Genomic DNA, 17,913 nt, shown 5'->3' with positions numbered 1-17,913 from the left:
TGTAATTTGTAAATAAGTAATGGTAATTTCCTGTCTAAATACATAATAATATATACCTTTAATATGTCGTCTATTCAAACAGCCTTGTTAACTTTTGTAATTACAAAAGTTTCATAATAACAGATTGAAAACTGTGGCGAAAGTTTCGTGTTTAAAAACCGTTAACATGTACGCTTACTTCTTATCTTGATGTAAAAAGCACTGTATGTTATATTTATAAAAGTTAAATACAGTTAAAAGCATGAGGGGTCGAATGGAATGGATGTTGTGGTTGACATTTATTTTTGTTTCACTCAACACTGGTCTGAGGCCTTTTATCTGAAAGCTGTTAAAAGCTTTGTTCCTTTACGAGCTTTTGCCCCTGACTCCGCCACGTTAAATTGGTATTATACTCCCTCGGGATTTCGTATAAATTTTTGGATAAAGTAGATACCGTATATTTAAGCGAGGCTTTTTTACACATGATGCTGGAAACCACAGTGGTGCCTTTTTCCACTGTGAAGGAGTAAATAATTATGTTAACGTAACGGCCACTTGACCTGCCTTCGGGCTTTCCTGCCTTACGCCGGTGAGAATACTTGAATAAGACTTGAATATTGACACACAAAGTGTGTCAAACACACTTTTTTTTTATACAAATGATTTAAGTTTTCTTTAGTGTTAATTCCGCCAATTTGTCTTTAAAACAATTCGACACGTGTTTCGCCTCTACACGAAGCATCCTTAGCTCTCTCTCTCGCCAAAATCTGGCACGAGACTGACACTTTTTTTACACAAATTAGGCTGCATATATAGCCTGTGTTATGGGTTGCAAGACAACGATATATTTAATACAATTTACTTACTTAAACATACATAAAGACATACATTCATACATATATGAATCGGAAACAAACATCCATATTCATCATATAAATGCTTGCACCTACCGTGATTCGAACCCGGGACCTCTAGCTTAGTAGGTAGGATCGCTAACCACTCAGCTATACAGGTCGTCGTTGAATGGTTTATAAACTGGTTTATTGATTTATACAAAAATTACCCTAATTAATATATTATTAGCAGAGATGCGGCCCTCATGCCGCTGCGGAAAGAACAAGAGAGAGAACACAGATTGATTAATACATGACACGTTTTGACATAAAGTACTGTCTAAAATACATTGTAAAGGCAGGCACACATAAACATTGAACATGGTAGTCGTTATAATTATTATCTGCCTAGTATGGATATTAATATTGATATAAATAAGAACATCGTGCATTTTTAAATTGAATAAATGTTAAAGGTGAAAAGGTTAAATTGAATTTACAAATAATTTAAATTTAACACAATAACGTTAATTAATTAGTAAATTTTCGCATGTATCGCTGGGAGTGTTTTGTGTTCCCTGCCGTCGTAATCCAACTTCGCACGACACGCCACAAATTAGAATATCATCCCCACTTTCTGGATGTGTGGCGTTCCTCCACAGTTTTCAAGGAACTCACTTTCACGTACAACCAAGCCGTGGATTGAATTTCCTTGTGTGGTGTTTCCGTGACATTACCACCTTCAAAAAAGCGCGTACACGTTTCAATCATACTATTAAAATGCCAGCAACGCTCCTGTGATTTTCCTGGTGTTGTAAGACGATGTGGGCGGCGGTGATCACTTAACATCAGATGACCTGCTGGTTTGTCCTCCTGTTCCATAAAAAAAAATTGCAAATACTGTTAAGAACAATATAGAACAATCTTATCTATGTTAAATTTTCCTTTTACAACAAAAACATTATTCTCAAAAAATCTCAAGATCTAATAATAAATGTGATAATGTTGGTGATCATTTATCATCGGAAGAGTCTCAAGTTTGTTTCTTCTCTTCCGTAAGCTAGTCAACAAGCCCGTTGTTGTGGCATAAGTGCCTATTGAGCAACTGGTTGCTGTGCTTTCAATTGTTTAAGGGCTTTTCGAAATGTTATAAAACATTTGACGAACTCGCAGACAAATTATCATACTACCAATTTGACGACCTGTATAACCGAGTGGTACGCGATCCTACCTACTAAGCTAGAGGTCCCGGGTTCGAATCGCGGTAGGTGCAAGCATTTATATGATGAATATGGATGTTTGTTTCCGAGTCATGGATGTTTAAATATATTTATGTATGTTTATATGAATTTATGTATGTTTAAGTAAGTAATATACTTATTAAATATATCATTGTCTTGTAACCCATAACACAGGCTTGGGGCAAGATAATTTGTGTAAAAAGTGTGTCAATATTATTATTATTACCAAAGCCAAGGACCAAGTATGGACTGAAAACAATTACCTATGAAGGTGATAAACTGTACAAAGGACTATCTTCGGATATCAAAGATGCCGGTACTTTTACGAGTAATTTATTCAAGCTCCGTTTAGCCAAAATATGTATTACAGATGATACTTCCTTTGTCTAGTGCATACACTTATATTTAGTTTTATGCATATTATGTTTATCATATGGACGATTCGTAGATTATTATTTATAAATATTATTCTCATGTACGTGACAATTTGTAGGTTTTAATGATAATAAATAATCTTTAAACCTAAATTATCTAGCCTCAAATTAAACATGTAACGTAAATAATTTATGTAGTGTATAGTATGAGTGCAAAACATTTTATGTAAGACTAGCTGACCCGGCAAACGTTGTTTTGCTATATAAATTGTATTGATCTTTTCCTTGCTAGTTGATAATAGATGGCGCTAGTTGTATTCAATAGAAGCAATCACACTTCTTTTATATTTTGTATAATTCACACTATAGTTTTATAAATTATAGCCTATTTGTTATTCTGGTGTGTAAGCTATATTATTGTAAAGTTTCATCAAAATCTATTCAGTAGATTTTGCGTTAAAGAAGTTCAAACATACATCCAGACATACAAACTTTCACATTTATAATATTAGTAGGATATCACTGCGGCTCAACTACTGTTGACACACAAAGAGATTTACAACAGTATTACCAACCTCATAAGGCATTCATTAAGTGATATATATTTATACATATATAGGTAGATTATGGGTACCACAACGGCGCCTATTTCTGCCGTGAAGCAGTAATGTGTAAACATTATTGTGTTTCGGTCTGAAGGGCGGCGTAACAACGAAATTACTGTTGTGCTGTTCAGAATTTTTGGGTTTTTCAAGAATCCTGAGCAGCACTGCATTGTAATGGGCAGTACGTATCAATTACCATCAGCTGAACGTCCTGCTCGTCTCGTCGCTCATTATCATAAAAAAATATAAATTGAAAAACTAAAATCACAGTACCGTGCTAGGATCGTAATGGCATTGTCTCGAACTATTGCGTCTTTGATGCTTTATTTAATACATTTCAAGCTTCAAGTAAACCACAGAGTCATAATATATGTATAAATATATAAAGTACAAAAATAAGACCAAAATTGAATACAGAATATGTGTTAAAAACAGTGTTACCGTTAGTTATGATTTAACAAACAAGAGTAAGGAAGCAAATTTACAATTACTATGTTCAGCTATTTAGAATATAAACATGTACTAGAATATAAACTGTGTATGTATGTGATTGTGCGTGTTTTCTTGCGTTTGCGTAAGTGTGTGTTTATGTATATGTTCAATTATTTCAGGCAATGATTATATCTATATATATATATATACTAGATTTATTTTAAAATGGCGAAAGAAGATAAAGAATGAAGCGACGCGGTCTGAACGTAGTGCTTAAAGTCTCTTTGGCGACGTCTCAATACATGACATTCATTTTGCACGCGAAGTATTAGCATGCGCATTTGACTACCTGTATAGCCGTGTGGTTAGCGATCCTACCTACTAAGCTAGAGGTCCCGGGTTCGAATCCCGGTAGGTGCAAGCATTTATATGATGTATATGGATGTTTGTTTCCGAGTCATGGAGGTTTATATGAATTTATGTATGTTTAAGTAAGTATATTTGTATTAAAGATATCGTTGTCTTGTAACCCATAACACAGGCTATATATGCTTAACTTGGGGCAAGATAATTTGTGTAAAAAGTGTGTCAATATAAAAAAAAAATATTGGTGACCCCCAACTTTATTCAAAACCCTAATTTAGCTGAGATAAATAAAAAATTCTATCATAAATCAGCTCTTAATCCATCTTTTATTTAATTAGCCTAATCGTATCCTACAAGCGACTTAAGTACGTGGTGAGAGCATTCCGTGGGGTACTTTCGTCACTTAACGATTCGTTTAAGGCAATTTACACTGCGCTCTGAGTCGCTTACGATTCGATTCCAATGAATATATATGAGACTAGCACTCCGCAAGCCATTGCATTGGCCACTTTGGAAATATAAAAGTTATATTCACATTGAAATGAAATCTAGTCGACAGTTCGTATTATAATTTCAAATGCTACTGAGGTGATTTGACTTTATAATGGAATTTGAAGACAAAGTACTCAATAATAATCCTATATTATGCTGCACTATACACAAAAGATACTAGCTAACCCTGCAAACGTTTTTTTGCTATATAAATTATTTTTAGAGTTTCTCTTTACTGTTTCTTGGACATTGCAAGATTACTTTATTTTTCTAAAATAAACATAGCCAAAGTTACTCCTTATTACATCAGCTACCTGCCAATAAAAGTCCCGTCAAAATCGGTCCAGCCATTTCAGAGATTAGCCGAAACAAACAGACAGACAGACAAAAATTAAAAAAAATACTTTGGTGTATGTACCGTATCTATTCCGTATTATTCATAAATAAACAAATTATATATTATAGTAAAAAACGGTTATTTCAATATTACAGACACTGCAATTTTTTTACATGTATGTATATATAGATGAGGCATGAAGTATGTATTTTATTTTAAATGACTTTTACCTGGTTGGCTTAATACGAGCGCACTGTGATCTGAAAGAAGATGTCGTGACGAGGAATGAGAAAGGAATGCTGAAATGATTTGGACACGTGGAGCGAATGAGTGAAGAAATAATGACTTATCAAATATATAAGGCCAGTGTGTGTGGGCAAGTTGGTCGCGGAAGAAATTGGCAACGTTTTGAAACAAGGAAAGGTCCGAAGCAACCTGAACTGGCGAACATGTATGAAAAGAGTAATGAATGTAGAGGAAAGGTGTGAAGTTTGTAAGGATTGAAGCAAGTGGCGTTTTGTTGTCTTTGCCTACCACGACAGGAGATGGCCTGAGTACTTGTGAATAAGTGTGTATAAGAGTTTGTGTCAGTGTGTGTGTGATTATATGTATGTGTGTGACCTTCTCCTTAAGGTCCCGGTATATACTATCAGTCAGACGCTTCTTTACAAAGGATATCGGATACCAAAGCGGCGCCTTTTACTGTTGTGAAGCAGTCATAAGAAAGCATTATTGTATTTCCGTTTGAAGGCCACAATATCTAGTGAAATTACTGGGCTAATGAAATTTAACAATCAAGCTGGATTCTATGAAGAATCCTGAGCGACACTGCATTGTAATGATCAGGGCGTATCACTTATCAGTACATGATTTATCGTCTCGTCACATTTTCCCATAAATAAAATAAAACATAGACCTCCAAAATGTAAACGATTTAACTGTATCGTTCAATTTATCATCCGAGCTTCCCAAATCAACGTAAGACGGAAAGTCAATCATTCAATTTCTGTAATCGCTTAATTCGGATAATGTTACCGAAGCGAGATATTAGATTGAGACAGGTTTCAATAATGCAATATTGCTGTAACATCCGTAGAACGATATCAAGAGAGTCTCAAGTGTGGTAGATGTATATTAAGCGTTACATAAAATGTAAATACATTTGAAATTAATGCTAAGACAGTGACAGTAGATCAGTTTAAGATGTGAGAATGCTCAGTGTGCAAACCATACATACATAAACCATTGTTCGTTGACCATCTTTATTGAAACCAGTAACCAGATAATTAACGATTGTATTTTTTTTTATTTTATGTAAATAAGGGACGAGACGAGCGGGACGTTCAGTTGATGGTAATTTATACGCCCTACCCATTACAATGCAGTGCAGCTCAGGATTCTTGAAAAACCCAAAAATTCTGAGCGGCACTACAATTTCGCTCGTCACCTTGAGACATAAGATGTTAAGTCTCATTTGCCCAGTAATTTCTCTAGCGACGGCGCCCTACAGACCGAAACACAGTAATCTTTACACATTACTGCTTCACGGCAGAAATAGGCGTCGTTGTAGTACCCATAATCTAGCCGGCTTCCTGTGCAAAGGAGCCTCCCACTGGTAAAACTTAAACATAAAAACGTAAACCTTAAAAAATAAACACATTTTAAAATTATAAGTTGCTTATACCGAAGATTCCTATTTACTTGATTCCAATGTAAACTTGTCAAGAAATATGTTTTATTGAATAATTATACTTACACAAATAAAATTTTAATACAAAATTTTATGAACGAAGCTGGACTCGAACCCGCCACCTCTCGCATTCCGTGCGAGTGCTCTTCCAACTGAGCCAACCGTTCTAGTGACGTATCTTTGATAAAATCTTGTATGCTTTGTTCAACACTCAGGTAGTGTCTTCATCTACAGGATCTACTTTACAGTTGATAACCTGCTCAACCCCAATATTTGCATATTAGAAAAATGACTTAAGATGTCGCTCTTGCAAATCTAAACAATTTGTTATGTTTTAAAGTGATAACCCTCACTTCTGTGATCAATTATACAAATAAAATTTAAAACAAAATATAATGAACGATGTGGGTCTCGAAGCCGCGACCTCTCGCGTTCTGTGCGAAAGCTCTTCCAACTGAGCCAACCGTTTGAGTGACGAATCGTTGATAAAATCTTGTATAATTTGTTCAACTCTCAGGCTGTGGCTTAAAAATATTTAAAACGTTCATACGAATATTCACATACAAAATATTACTTATATTAATTGCTGAAGGTGAAAGATGATGTAGATTTACTGTATTTATGTATGATTTACATAAATACGGGCGTCAGTATGAAATAATTATCTCATTAACTCGATAAAATATTGATTATACTTTTACTTGATTTATTTATTTTCAAGTTTGTTCATTCATTTGTCTACCAGTACAGCAGAGTGGTTCGTGACTCTGCTATAAACATTTATAGGATGAATATGGATGGTAGCTCCAAATCAAGAATGTTTATTTGTTTTTATGTATGTTTAAGTAAGTAGTTTTGTGTATTATACTGTTGTCTTGCAACCCATAATAGCACATAGGCTATGCCTAGTATGGAGCCAAGATAATTTTTGTAACAGTGTAACAATCTTATACACTTAAGATCTAGAAAGGACTTGAAACGTTGGGTTAACTAAAACAAAATTGTAACTCTTACGCAAAAATCTAATGTAAACACACAGTTACAATTACACGCATTTTAATCCTTTCAAAGTTTTATTTAAATGTGTAAAACTCGCGTTAAAGAAAATATTAGATATCATATTGATTAATCTTATTTTCATAAAGTTAACCCGCTTTTACTCATAAAATAGATTGTAAATACGATAAAATAGCCCACACTGTAAATAGCTCTTTGAGAGTAGATAATACGCGAACTCAGTTGGTAAATAATGAAAGATGTATAGGTTAAGGGTAGAGGTACCCTCGGTATTTGCAGTGACAGTCAGTGTCAATAGAACCGCTTTGTACTGGATCAAACGGTAAACAAATATAATCCACGTCGACCGCAAATTCTCTTAGGACTAAGAGTCACTTTTGGACCACTCGTTCCAATTAGGGTTTAAATTTGATAGCTTCTAATTCATTCACAAAGGGATCATTTTACTTCAATATTTTATTAATACAAGTTGATCCATTTAGGACATTATTCTTGAGGATAATATAGAGTCATACAGTTTATTATTCTTTAAAATTTCACATTTAAATTGCTATACTATGATGATCTATCTATATTTTTTTTATTAGGTTCACTAAACAGGATACACTCTAAAATATTGTCATCATCATCAGCCGGAAGACGTCCACTGGTAGACAAAGGCATCCCCAAGGGTTTCCTCGACGATTCATCCTGAGCTGTCCTCATCCAACGTATTCCGGTGACCAGATCGTCGGTCCATCTTGTAGGGGGCCTACCAACATAGCGTCTTCCTTCTAAACTATTGTATAAAACTGAAATTAACGTAAACATGTAGGAGTAAGTGCCACCTTTTAGAAGTGTATACAGTATGCTTTTAAAATTTAAATGTGTTTAAAATCTTATAACTTTTAATTTTTTTTAAACAAAACTCCGCTATGCTCTGTTCTGAAGTTTTCTGAACCTATGCTGACGGATAGAAAATGTCTACCTCCTGACAGACTGCATCATACAGAAAACAAATGCTATATAAATTATTATATTGACCATAATTTGTGCGTGTGGGTAGACTGAATCTTTTCCTATTAATAATTCCTATGAAAAATTTAGGTGAAATTTATTTTGGAATTATTGTTGGAAGAGTTTTAAAACGCCCAAATGATAGACAGGTATGTTTAGGTAACAGGAATATGATGAGAAACCCAGTATTGTTCTCACGTTTTAAGAATGTCGCCGGGAACGGGGTAGATAATTTTGAGACAAGTGATTACATGAAGAAGAACTGAAGAAATCTACCACGCGACAAATTATTAAATTAAATTAAGTTATTAAAACAATGATTACGTATTTATTGATATTGCTTTTTAACAATGTCAAACAACTATGTTACAGATGAATAACGAATTAAATAAATTGGTCTGAAACCATTATAGGAGTAATTTTTTTCTGCTTGGTATTTAAAAAAAACTCATATTAATTTATGAAGTTTGGCCAAGACAAACTATGGCTGACCAGAAGTAGGTATTATGCAAATTTATAAGTTAGATTATGTAAATTTGTAAGCTTAATTTAATGGCAAATGGATTAGTTCTAAACAAAAAAATACGAATGAACCGTAATAACGATTAGCAAAGCCCAAATGTGTCAGTTTCCTTGACAATTAAAGAGATTACTTGACGTAGGTTCAACCTAAAAGGCAAATTGTTTTTTAAGTGGTTAGCTTCGAAGCGATTGTTATAAAATATGACATGTTGATATTAATATTTTTTTAATGAAATAGGAGGACAAACGTGTGGAATATGAATACTTAGGTAGGTACATGAAAACTTACTAAATTAACTTCACAATACTTGCTAAATTGTCATATTCAAAATATTAATACCGTGAACTAAAACGCACTTGTTACGCCTACTGCTCAGGTAAGTAGGAGGCTCCTTTGCACCGGACGCCGCCCGGCTAGATTATGTGTACCACGACGGCGCCTATTTCTGCCGTGAAGCAGTAATGTGTAAACATTACTGAGTTTCGGTCTGAAGGGTGCCGCAGCTAGTGAGATGGCTAGGCAAATGAGACTTGACATCTTATGTCTCAAGGTGATGAGCGCAGTTGTAGTACCGCTCAGAAATTTTGTGTTTTCAAATAATCTTGAGCGGCACTGCATTATAATGGGCAGGGCGTATCAATGACCATCAGCTGAACGTCCTGCTCGTCTTGTCCCTTATTTTAATTAAAAAAAAAGTATTTTTCGGGTGAAGTATATGACTCTCCAGTAGCACCCCAAAAAATTTTCGATTTTGTGAATTGTTAAGAAACGACATAATTTTTTTATGATCCCACACCTTGGAAATAAAGCGATCTTAACCAAGATGTATTTTCTCTTTTCATATGAACTGTCTATTTCCACTTTAATTGTTTGAATGTTGTGTATGCGTTCTTTAAATTTGTCTTATTTTTAATGGCTTTTTATTTCACACGATCCCTTCTTTTACATGGGGCACGGTCTAAAATACCAATGTAATAAAACGTAAACTGCTAATCTTAATTAATTTTAACTAATTATGTGATGGTTCACACTATTAAAGCTACTTCATTTATTGCTCTAATTAGACTACAATTAAAACAAAAATAAAAAATTAAATTATAAAGATTTTGTGTTGTGGTTGTGTGTGTATGAGTGTATGTGCGTATATAAGTAATTAGCAACTACTAGATTCCAATATATTTATATTTATTTATATACTTAATGTATCATTGAGATTTATCACGTTTCACCTCTATGAGATCTACAAAAGTGGCCAAGTGAGAGTTGGACTCGCCCATGAAGGGTTCGGTAGCAGCAAGTAACATAATATAAAAGTTATATATAAAGGAAAATGGAATTAAATTATTTAAATGGAAAAAGCAAAAAATATTTGCTCAAAATCATACAGTGCAAATGAGCACTCATCATTTAAACGTATTACAGAAAACTACTTACTAGATCTCGTTCAAACCAAATTTAGGTGAATGTGAGAAATGAACCCCTGGGGGACCCCTTTGGAAGTGTCTCTCGCGCACACTATTCAGATTAGAATACAATGGTCTTAGAAACCTTAATATCAAGACCTATCCATACGTCTAGGTTTGATAAAAAAAAAATTTTGAGTTTCAGTTCTAAGTAAATTTATTTGTTTCTTTTTCATTTTTGTGTGAAAATGTTAATGCGGTTCACAGAATACATCTACTTACCAAGTTTCAACAGTATAGTTCTTATAGTTTTGGAAAAAAGTGGCTGTGACATACACGGATAGACAGACAGACATGACGAATCCATCAGGGTTCGTTTTTTGCCATTTGGCTACGAAACCCTATAAATGTAATATAATTTGTTCTTACATTAAATAATATAATCCACTCAAGCTTTTGAAATAAACAGAAATGTAGTAACTTACTAAAATACACATTATCTTTAAAATATTATTGTCAGTCATACTGTCGTGTTCTCCGAAATAATCGTTAGTGTTTTTTACAATCCGTGGTTGGATTAAAAAAGCTTTTTCCTGTTGGAAAAGGCTTTGTCATGTAGTTATGAGTGTATTAAAATTAATGGACCCCTCGGTGCGCAGACTTTATGGCTTTAACCCAAGGTATCTCTAGGGTGACATTTATTTGCAATTTCATTTTCACGAGATTTTTAAAAAGTTTGGCGCAATTGGGCGGTAGAGATGAGTTAAAGTGAATTTAAGCCGCTACATATATTCAATCTAATGGTGATCTAAAGCTGTGTGAATAGATTATTGAACATATAAATTTGATGAATATTCAATGGGTCTTTAAAGTTTGGGTGTAAAGTGGGGTCTGAAATGGGACTATGAATTAGAACTTTACTAACTTACCGGTCTAATAAATTGACTGATTCAAAATCAGAATACAGGACGATTAAGAGTTTCATTCAAACAATATATATATCGCAGGGATATGATAAAAACAGTGATTTGATGATATCTCGGAGGATGTTAAAATAGCAACACGGTTTTATCATTTCTCGAAACAACTCTAGTGATTTGACAAAATGCCAGAGTTGGTTCCGTGAAATGAAAAAAAGTATTTTCTTTGGTATTTATAAGGTTTATTTGGTATGACTTAGACATAATTTGGTAAGAATTTAGTATCGTGTCGCAGGTGGAGGGGGGTGAGAGGGGAAGGGGAGGGAGGGAAATGTCCTCTGTCCCCTGGCTCACTTCCCCACTTCCATGAAAAGGTACAGCACCAGTCTCCTGAAAATCAAATTAATGTAACCTAACCTCAAAACAGATAAAAGTTTATCTAAAGGCCAAGTAGAAGCCCGACTTCGCGGGGCCTATATTAAAAAAAATAATACCGCATTGGATAAAAAAAACCGGAATGGCCCGCCAACCCATTCCACCTAACCTGTCCGCATCGGGGTATAGCTCAAGTCTGACTTAGCTCGCTTTAGCATCCATTCTTCTAGTGGCGTTCTCATTTCACGGAACCTACCCTGGCATTTGATCAAATCACTAGATTTGTTTAGAGAAATGATCAAATCGTGTTGTCCTTTAATCATACTCCGTGATTTGATCAAATCACAAATAAAATTTGAAAAACATAATTTAAAGAACGATGCGGGATTCGAACAAACGACCTCCGGCGTTCCGTGCCGGTGCTCTAACCAACTGAGCTAACCGTTCGAGTACCGCCTCGTTATGAAATTCTTTTGGTTTGTTCCACTCTCAGGTCGTGGGTTCGAAACCCACATCGTTCATATTTTTTTTTTTCAAATTTTATTTGTGTATTAATCCTAGAAGTGAGGGTTATCACTTTAAAAACATAACATATTGTTTTGATCAAATCTCTTAGGAAATTGACCAAATCTCTGGTATTTTCATTTCCAAAAAGGCCAAATATTGTGTTTATTCGCGTAAAGCGACACTTAATTACTTTCAATGATAATAGCCTTGTTAATGATATGGCTTAGATTCATATCAGTTAATGGAAATACTAAAATGCAGTTGTAGTTGATTTTATCGTTATAATATTTGTGTGAGATTTAATCGTTAATTTTAATGAATCGCTTAACTGTTAACAAAGGGCGGAGGGGAAATAATTACTATTTTTATTTGTTAGGTAAATCGATTAGCAATTCAAGGGTTCGGGAATTTAATTACTTTATAACTACTGCTACAAAATTTACATTCACTATGTTATTGAATACTTATGAGTAATTAATTACTTAGATTTTTCTTTCGTTCTTTGTCCGCTAACATGATATACGAGGGGTGTTCAATAAATAGTGAGACTGGTCAGCAAACTACTTGGAACATAAAAAGAACATTATAGGATGATCTTCCTTTTACGGTGTTTCAAAGCATGTACACCTTCCAAAACCGTCGGCAACTCTCCTGTGATTCCTCTGTTGTTCCAGGAGAATGTAGTCCGCGATGGTCACTTAGCTTAAGGTGACCTCTTCTTTCCTTTGTCCTCCAGTTCCATAAAAACAATATAGAAATTATATATAAATTAGAGTAGCAATATTTATTACTTTTTAAGTCTTATATTATATGTATTGTGTTATTGTAACTATCAAAATTTTAAATAAATATCTGAAAATAGCATACGACTTGTAAGATTTTAAAGTTTATTTCCCAGGCGAGAACTGCCTCGTGCCCATCAAATATTTAACATAATGTAGTGCATCTCATACTCGCTAGTCGTTCTGAATAAATTATGTATAGTATATTTGTGCAACTTTGTGAAATAATTTTAATAAATCATGCTTTTTAATAATTTATATTCATGAAGCATATAGCACTATATTTAAATATTTTTATATTCTATTATTTACCAGTGGGAGGCTCTTTTACACAGGAAGCCGGCTAGATTATGGGTAACACAACGGCACCTATTTCTGCCGTGAAGCAGTAATGTGTTTCTCTCTGAAGGGCGCCGTAGCTAGTGAAATTACTGGGCAAATGAGACTTAACATCTTATGTCTCAAGGTGACTAGCGCAGTTGTAGTGCCACTCAGAATTTTCGGGGTTTTTCAAGAATCCTGAGCGGCACTGCATTGTAATGGGTAGGACGTATCAATAACCATCAGCTGAAAAGTAGTACTACTCTAGTAGAACTGTAACATTTTTATTCGTATAGTTGCAGGTTGTATTAGAGTATACGCGCTGTTTTACGTCCGCCGTTTCGATTAATACTAAATCAATACTTATTCGCTGTTCTATAAGGCGACATGATTAACGTATTTTAAATTTTAATATGACAAATTTTCTTGTACTTAATTATGATAATTTTTAAGTTTCATTTAATAGGCGATAAAAATGTTATTTTCAATATCAAAGTGGATAGTCACTGAACTGTAAGATAGGCTAAGAAACACTTTTACTATACACAAATTGTCTTGCTCCAAGGTAGACCACAAGACAACGATATATTTAATCTATACTAATATTATAAAGCTGCAGTGTTTGTTTGTTTGTTTGTTTGAACGCGCTAATCTCTGGTACTACTGGTCCGATTTGAATGATTCTTTCAGTGTTGGGTAGTTCATTTATCGAGGAAAGCTATAGGCTATGTTTATGTCATATGTCAAAATTAGGGATCCGTAATAAAATTGCTATTTTGTAACACAAGGTGTAAAATCGAAAACCTATTTTTGCGTGCGCTGCAAAAACTATTGACAATAGAACAAAATGATGTACAGGCTATAATATAGACAATATTTTATTACTTATAAAACTATCGCGTGAATTATACTTTATATGGCAAAACAACGTTTGCCGGGTCAGCTAGTACAATATATTTACTTAACACAACAATGTTGTGTACATAAAATTAATATAATATTAATCTGATTATTGAAGTTCTATTTGAAAATATAATTTATAAAATATACAGAAAATCATACATGAAATAATATGATATACTTAATAATTAATACAATAATAATGTTATCATTAATAAGTCGTTGTAATCTGAATTAATTAATTAAGGAATAAATAAGGCTATTTATTTATTTATATTTACTCAAACATACATAAATACTTATAAACATCCATGACTCGGAAATAAACATTCGTATTCATCATATAGGTAAATGTTTGCACCTACCGGGATTCGAACGCGGGACCTCTAGCTCAGTAGGCAGGGCTATATAGGTCGTCAAAAATGTTGAAGAAAAAATGTTTTTAAAATATTTATCATCTAAAATTAAATAATGTAAACTGTATTGATTATTTATGAGCCTATTTTAGTTACATGTATAAATTCAAGAAATCCTTGTATATCTTCAGTAGTTTTCCCATGGGTGAGGTCGGAAAGGGGTCTGTAGTTACCTTCATAAATCTTTTTCACCGGCTTCCCGCTGCGAACAACTCGGCAGTCAGTACTAACCCGTATTGATACGAGCCCCGAGCAGAAAATAACAAGGAAAACTTTAATAATACCTTCTGAAATAGATTAGAACAGTCGGCATTCTCGAATTAATAGCCTTCCAAAGTGTTAGGTAAATTTGCGCAGTATTTTAATAATGTAAAGTGATGGTACAGTGCGATTAGCCCTCTCACCTAAATCAATTTAATGGCGTCCTGGTTTTGGAGAATAAGGTTGCTATTTATAGAAAATATATTATAATATTGAATTCTAATAAGAAGGATTATTTATGGAAACGTTTCATCGAGTTTATAATATATAAATTCTTTATAGGTAATTCCATCATTAAGATGGAATTATGGATGGAATCACTAACTGATAATGGACGTTCAAAATGGTAAATTCGAATAATAAAACGTTTTAATTGGAAAACATTTTTTTTAGATACAGACTTTTCTTAGGAATTTTGTATTTTCTGTTTGATCTGATGAAAACTGATGCTTTGTTCAACTCTCAGGTACTTGTGTAATTAGGAACTGTACAGTATTCCTGTAGATGAAACCACAACCTGAGAGTTGAACAAAGTATATAAGATATTATCAACGATACGTCATTCGAACGGTTGGCTCAGTTGTAAAGAGCGCTCGCACGGAACGCGAGAGGTCGGGGGTTCAATTCCCGGATCGTTCAAAAAATTTTGGTTTCAGTTTTATTTGTGTAATTAATGCCAGAAGTGAGGGTTATCACTTTAAAATATAACAAATTGTTTAAATTTAGAGATTCCTTTACAGTATGCTCTATTAAAATAAAAATATATAGTTAAAATATTTTAGTGACAATGTATAGTAGTTAGTCGTTGAACGCTGTGACGTCATTAAACAACACACATTCATTAAAGTGCCTCTTAGCGGTAAGCAATGTTATACCGACATACGGGCTTTTTCTGCCAAATCAAATTTTTTGGTTAATAAAGATATGATATAATTATAGTTACCTCAAAACAAGCCAGTTAATTTTGTTGGAAAAATAAAAACATTATAATAAAAATAAAACAGCAGACTTAAAAAGTATGAAAATAATTGCGTATTTTTATACGATTATTGTTATTGTTGGAATTATTTAACTTCCAATAAAAAAAGAATTATCGAAATCGGTTGGCACGATTTTGAGTTATTCGTAAATTAGTCGCGCACTAACTTATAGAAAATTTAAGACCTATATGATTTTCTCATGGCTGCCATTGTTATATCTGGATCAAATTACAATGGGACCACGCGGAAAGCTGCTTTCAAATAATAAAAAAATATCAAAATCGGTTCACCCAGTCGAAAGTTCTGAGGTAACACACATAAAAAAAAACATGCCGATGAATTGAGAACCTCCTCGTTTTTCGAAGTCGGTTCAATAGCTATATAAATGCTCATCAACTTTCAACTGATTCTACGGACTGACTTTTCAGTACAAAAGCAAAATGAATTAATAAACTTATTTTATTAATTAAGGAGAATCAAATTAAAACTATGTTATAATTTCAATATCATGGAAGTTTTACTTATACTCTATTAGCTGTTGGATTACGGATCGGATATCTGTTTGAGTCTTTAGAAGTTCACCCTATAAAAACTTTTGATGAAATAATGATTTAATTATAGATAATATTTATCTCATTAACTTTGTGATTCCTTATTCATTTGTTTGTCTTTAACAGACGTCACCTAAAATATAACTTTTTGCGAGCATTTTTTATCGAAATGAAGGTAAAACGAGCGTACGGGTTACCTGGTTAAGTGATCATCACCGCCCACATTCTTTTGCAACACCAGAGGAGTCACAGGAGCGTTGCCGGCCTTTAAGGAAGGTGTACGCGCTTTATGAAGGTACCCATGACGTATCATCCCCGGAAACACCGCACAAGGAAGCTCATTCCACAGCTTTGTAGTACGCGAAGAAAGCTCCTTGAAAACCGCACTGTGGAGGACCGCCGAGGTGCGAAGATGGAATTCGGCGGCAAGAATCAGGTGAACACTCCCCCTGATAAATGCGGTAAAAGACACACAATGCAGCGACGTCTCTACGCAATGCCAAGTTATGAGCATGCGTATAATTATCTACAACCTGTTGAAGACTTAACAAGAAAGTACCATCAATACATTCGTAATACAATTTAAAAATTGTTCCTCAAAGTAATGACAATATTGAAACGAGTAAGAATAGTAAGGGACACGGACTAGTAAAATAAGAAGTACTCCGCGCCGTGATATTAGCAAGTGAAGCAACGTTATGCTAGTGTGTGTGCGGTTACGGGGGATACAAGTTACACAATTTTTTCTTCATTAAATAATCATATATGGCCATAAACATTTATATAGTATAGTTTTTACACTTTTTCATAACGCACGACGGCATTTTTAAAATATTTTACTGAGACGCAAACTGATCTGTCACAGACGATGACAATTCTCATAATGGCCGCCTATCGGCCTGTAGTAGTGTAAGTGTGTGCGTGGGGCTGTGTATTTACACGTTAATCGGCTTGTTTTGGTGCTGCACTGTTATGTAAGGTGACGAGGAGTCCTTATTTTTTTACTAGTCCGTGAGTAAGGGAGTTCTTGGAAGTTGATCTCACGATGGAAATAAAATGATTTGTTACCGCAACTCACTTCCGTACTGTAATGTCACCGGGAAATATTACCGACGACACTTGCTCAAATAGAAAATATTTATTTGTGAAATAAACTTAAGGTTATTATTTTAAGAGATGGTGCAATTGAACCTTATCGGCGTCTATCAATCTTGTAATCTAAAGTCTTTTATGTTGCTTATAGATTGGAAATTTGCAATTGTATATTTCTCTTTAGGATCGTGTATTTGGTAAAATCTATTAAGCAGGCCTTACTTATCTATGGTTCTTATCTAATAAACACTACTATATTACACATATTTACTCTTTATGCTAATAAATTCCGCCTTTTAATTTGACGATTCACCCGAGATCGAAAATATTTTATATCTTAGAATAAGGCATTAACGAGGTCTCCAAATTTATTTTTCATGAAATCATTTGAGTACGTTCGTGTATGTTTTGCATAGGTTTTTTTAAGTTGGTTTTATTAGCAAAATTATCAGTCTTTTCGTCATGACGGAGAAGATAGATGGACATCTATGCTCATAAATATCTGTCCACATTATAAAAA

General features: G+C 33.9%; 1 protein-coding gene across 1 annotated transcript in view; it reads left to right on the top strand.

The window, feature by feature from the left end:
- Window positions 1-17,913, top strand: part of LOC126965361 (protein O-mannosyl-transferase TMTC2-like) — a 190,808-nt gene that overhangs the window by 105,432 nt on the left and 67,463 nt on the right. The window lies entirely within an intron of this gene.

Source organism: Leptidea sinapis, chromosome 7 (assembly GCF_905404315.1).
Source record: "Leptidea sinapis chromosome 7, ilLepSina1.1, whole genome shotgun sequence".
Classification (NCBI taxonomy): domain Eukaryota; kingdom Metazoa; phylum Arthropoda; class Insecta; order Lepidoptera; family Pieridae; genus Leptidea; species Leptidea sinapis.
Note: the sequence above shows the minus strand (reverse complement) of the source record. Positions and strands in the feature narration are given on the sequence as shown.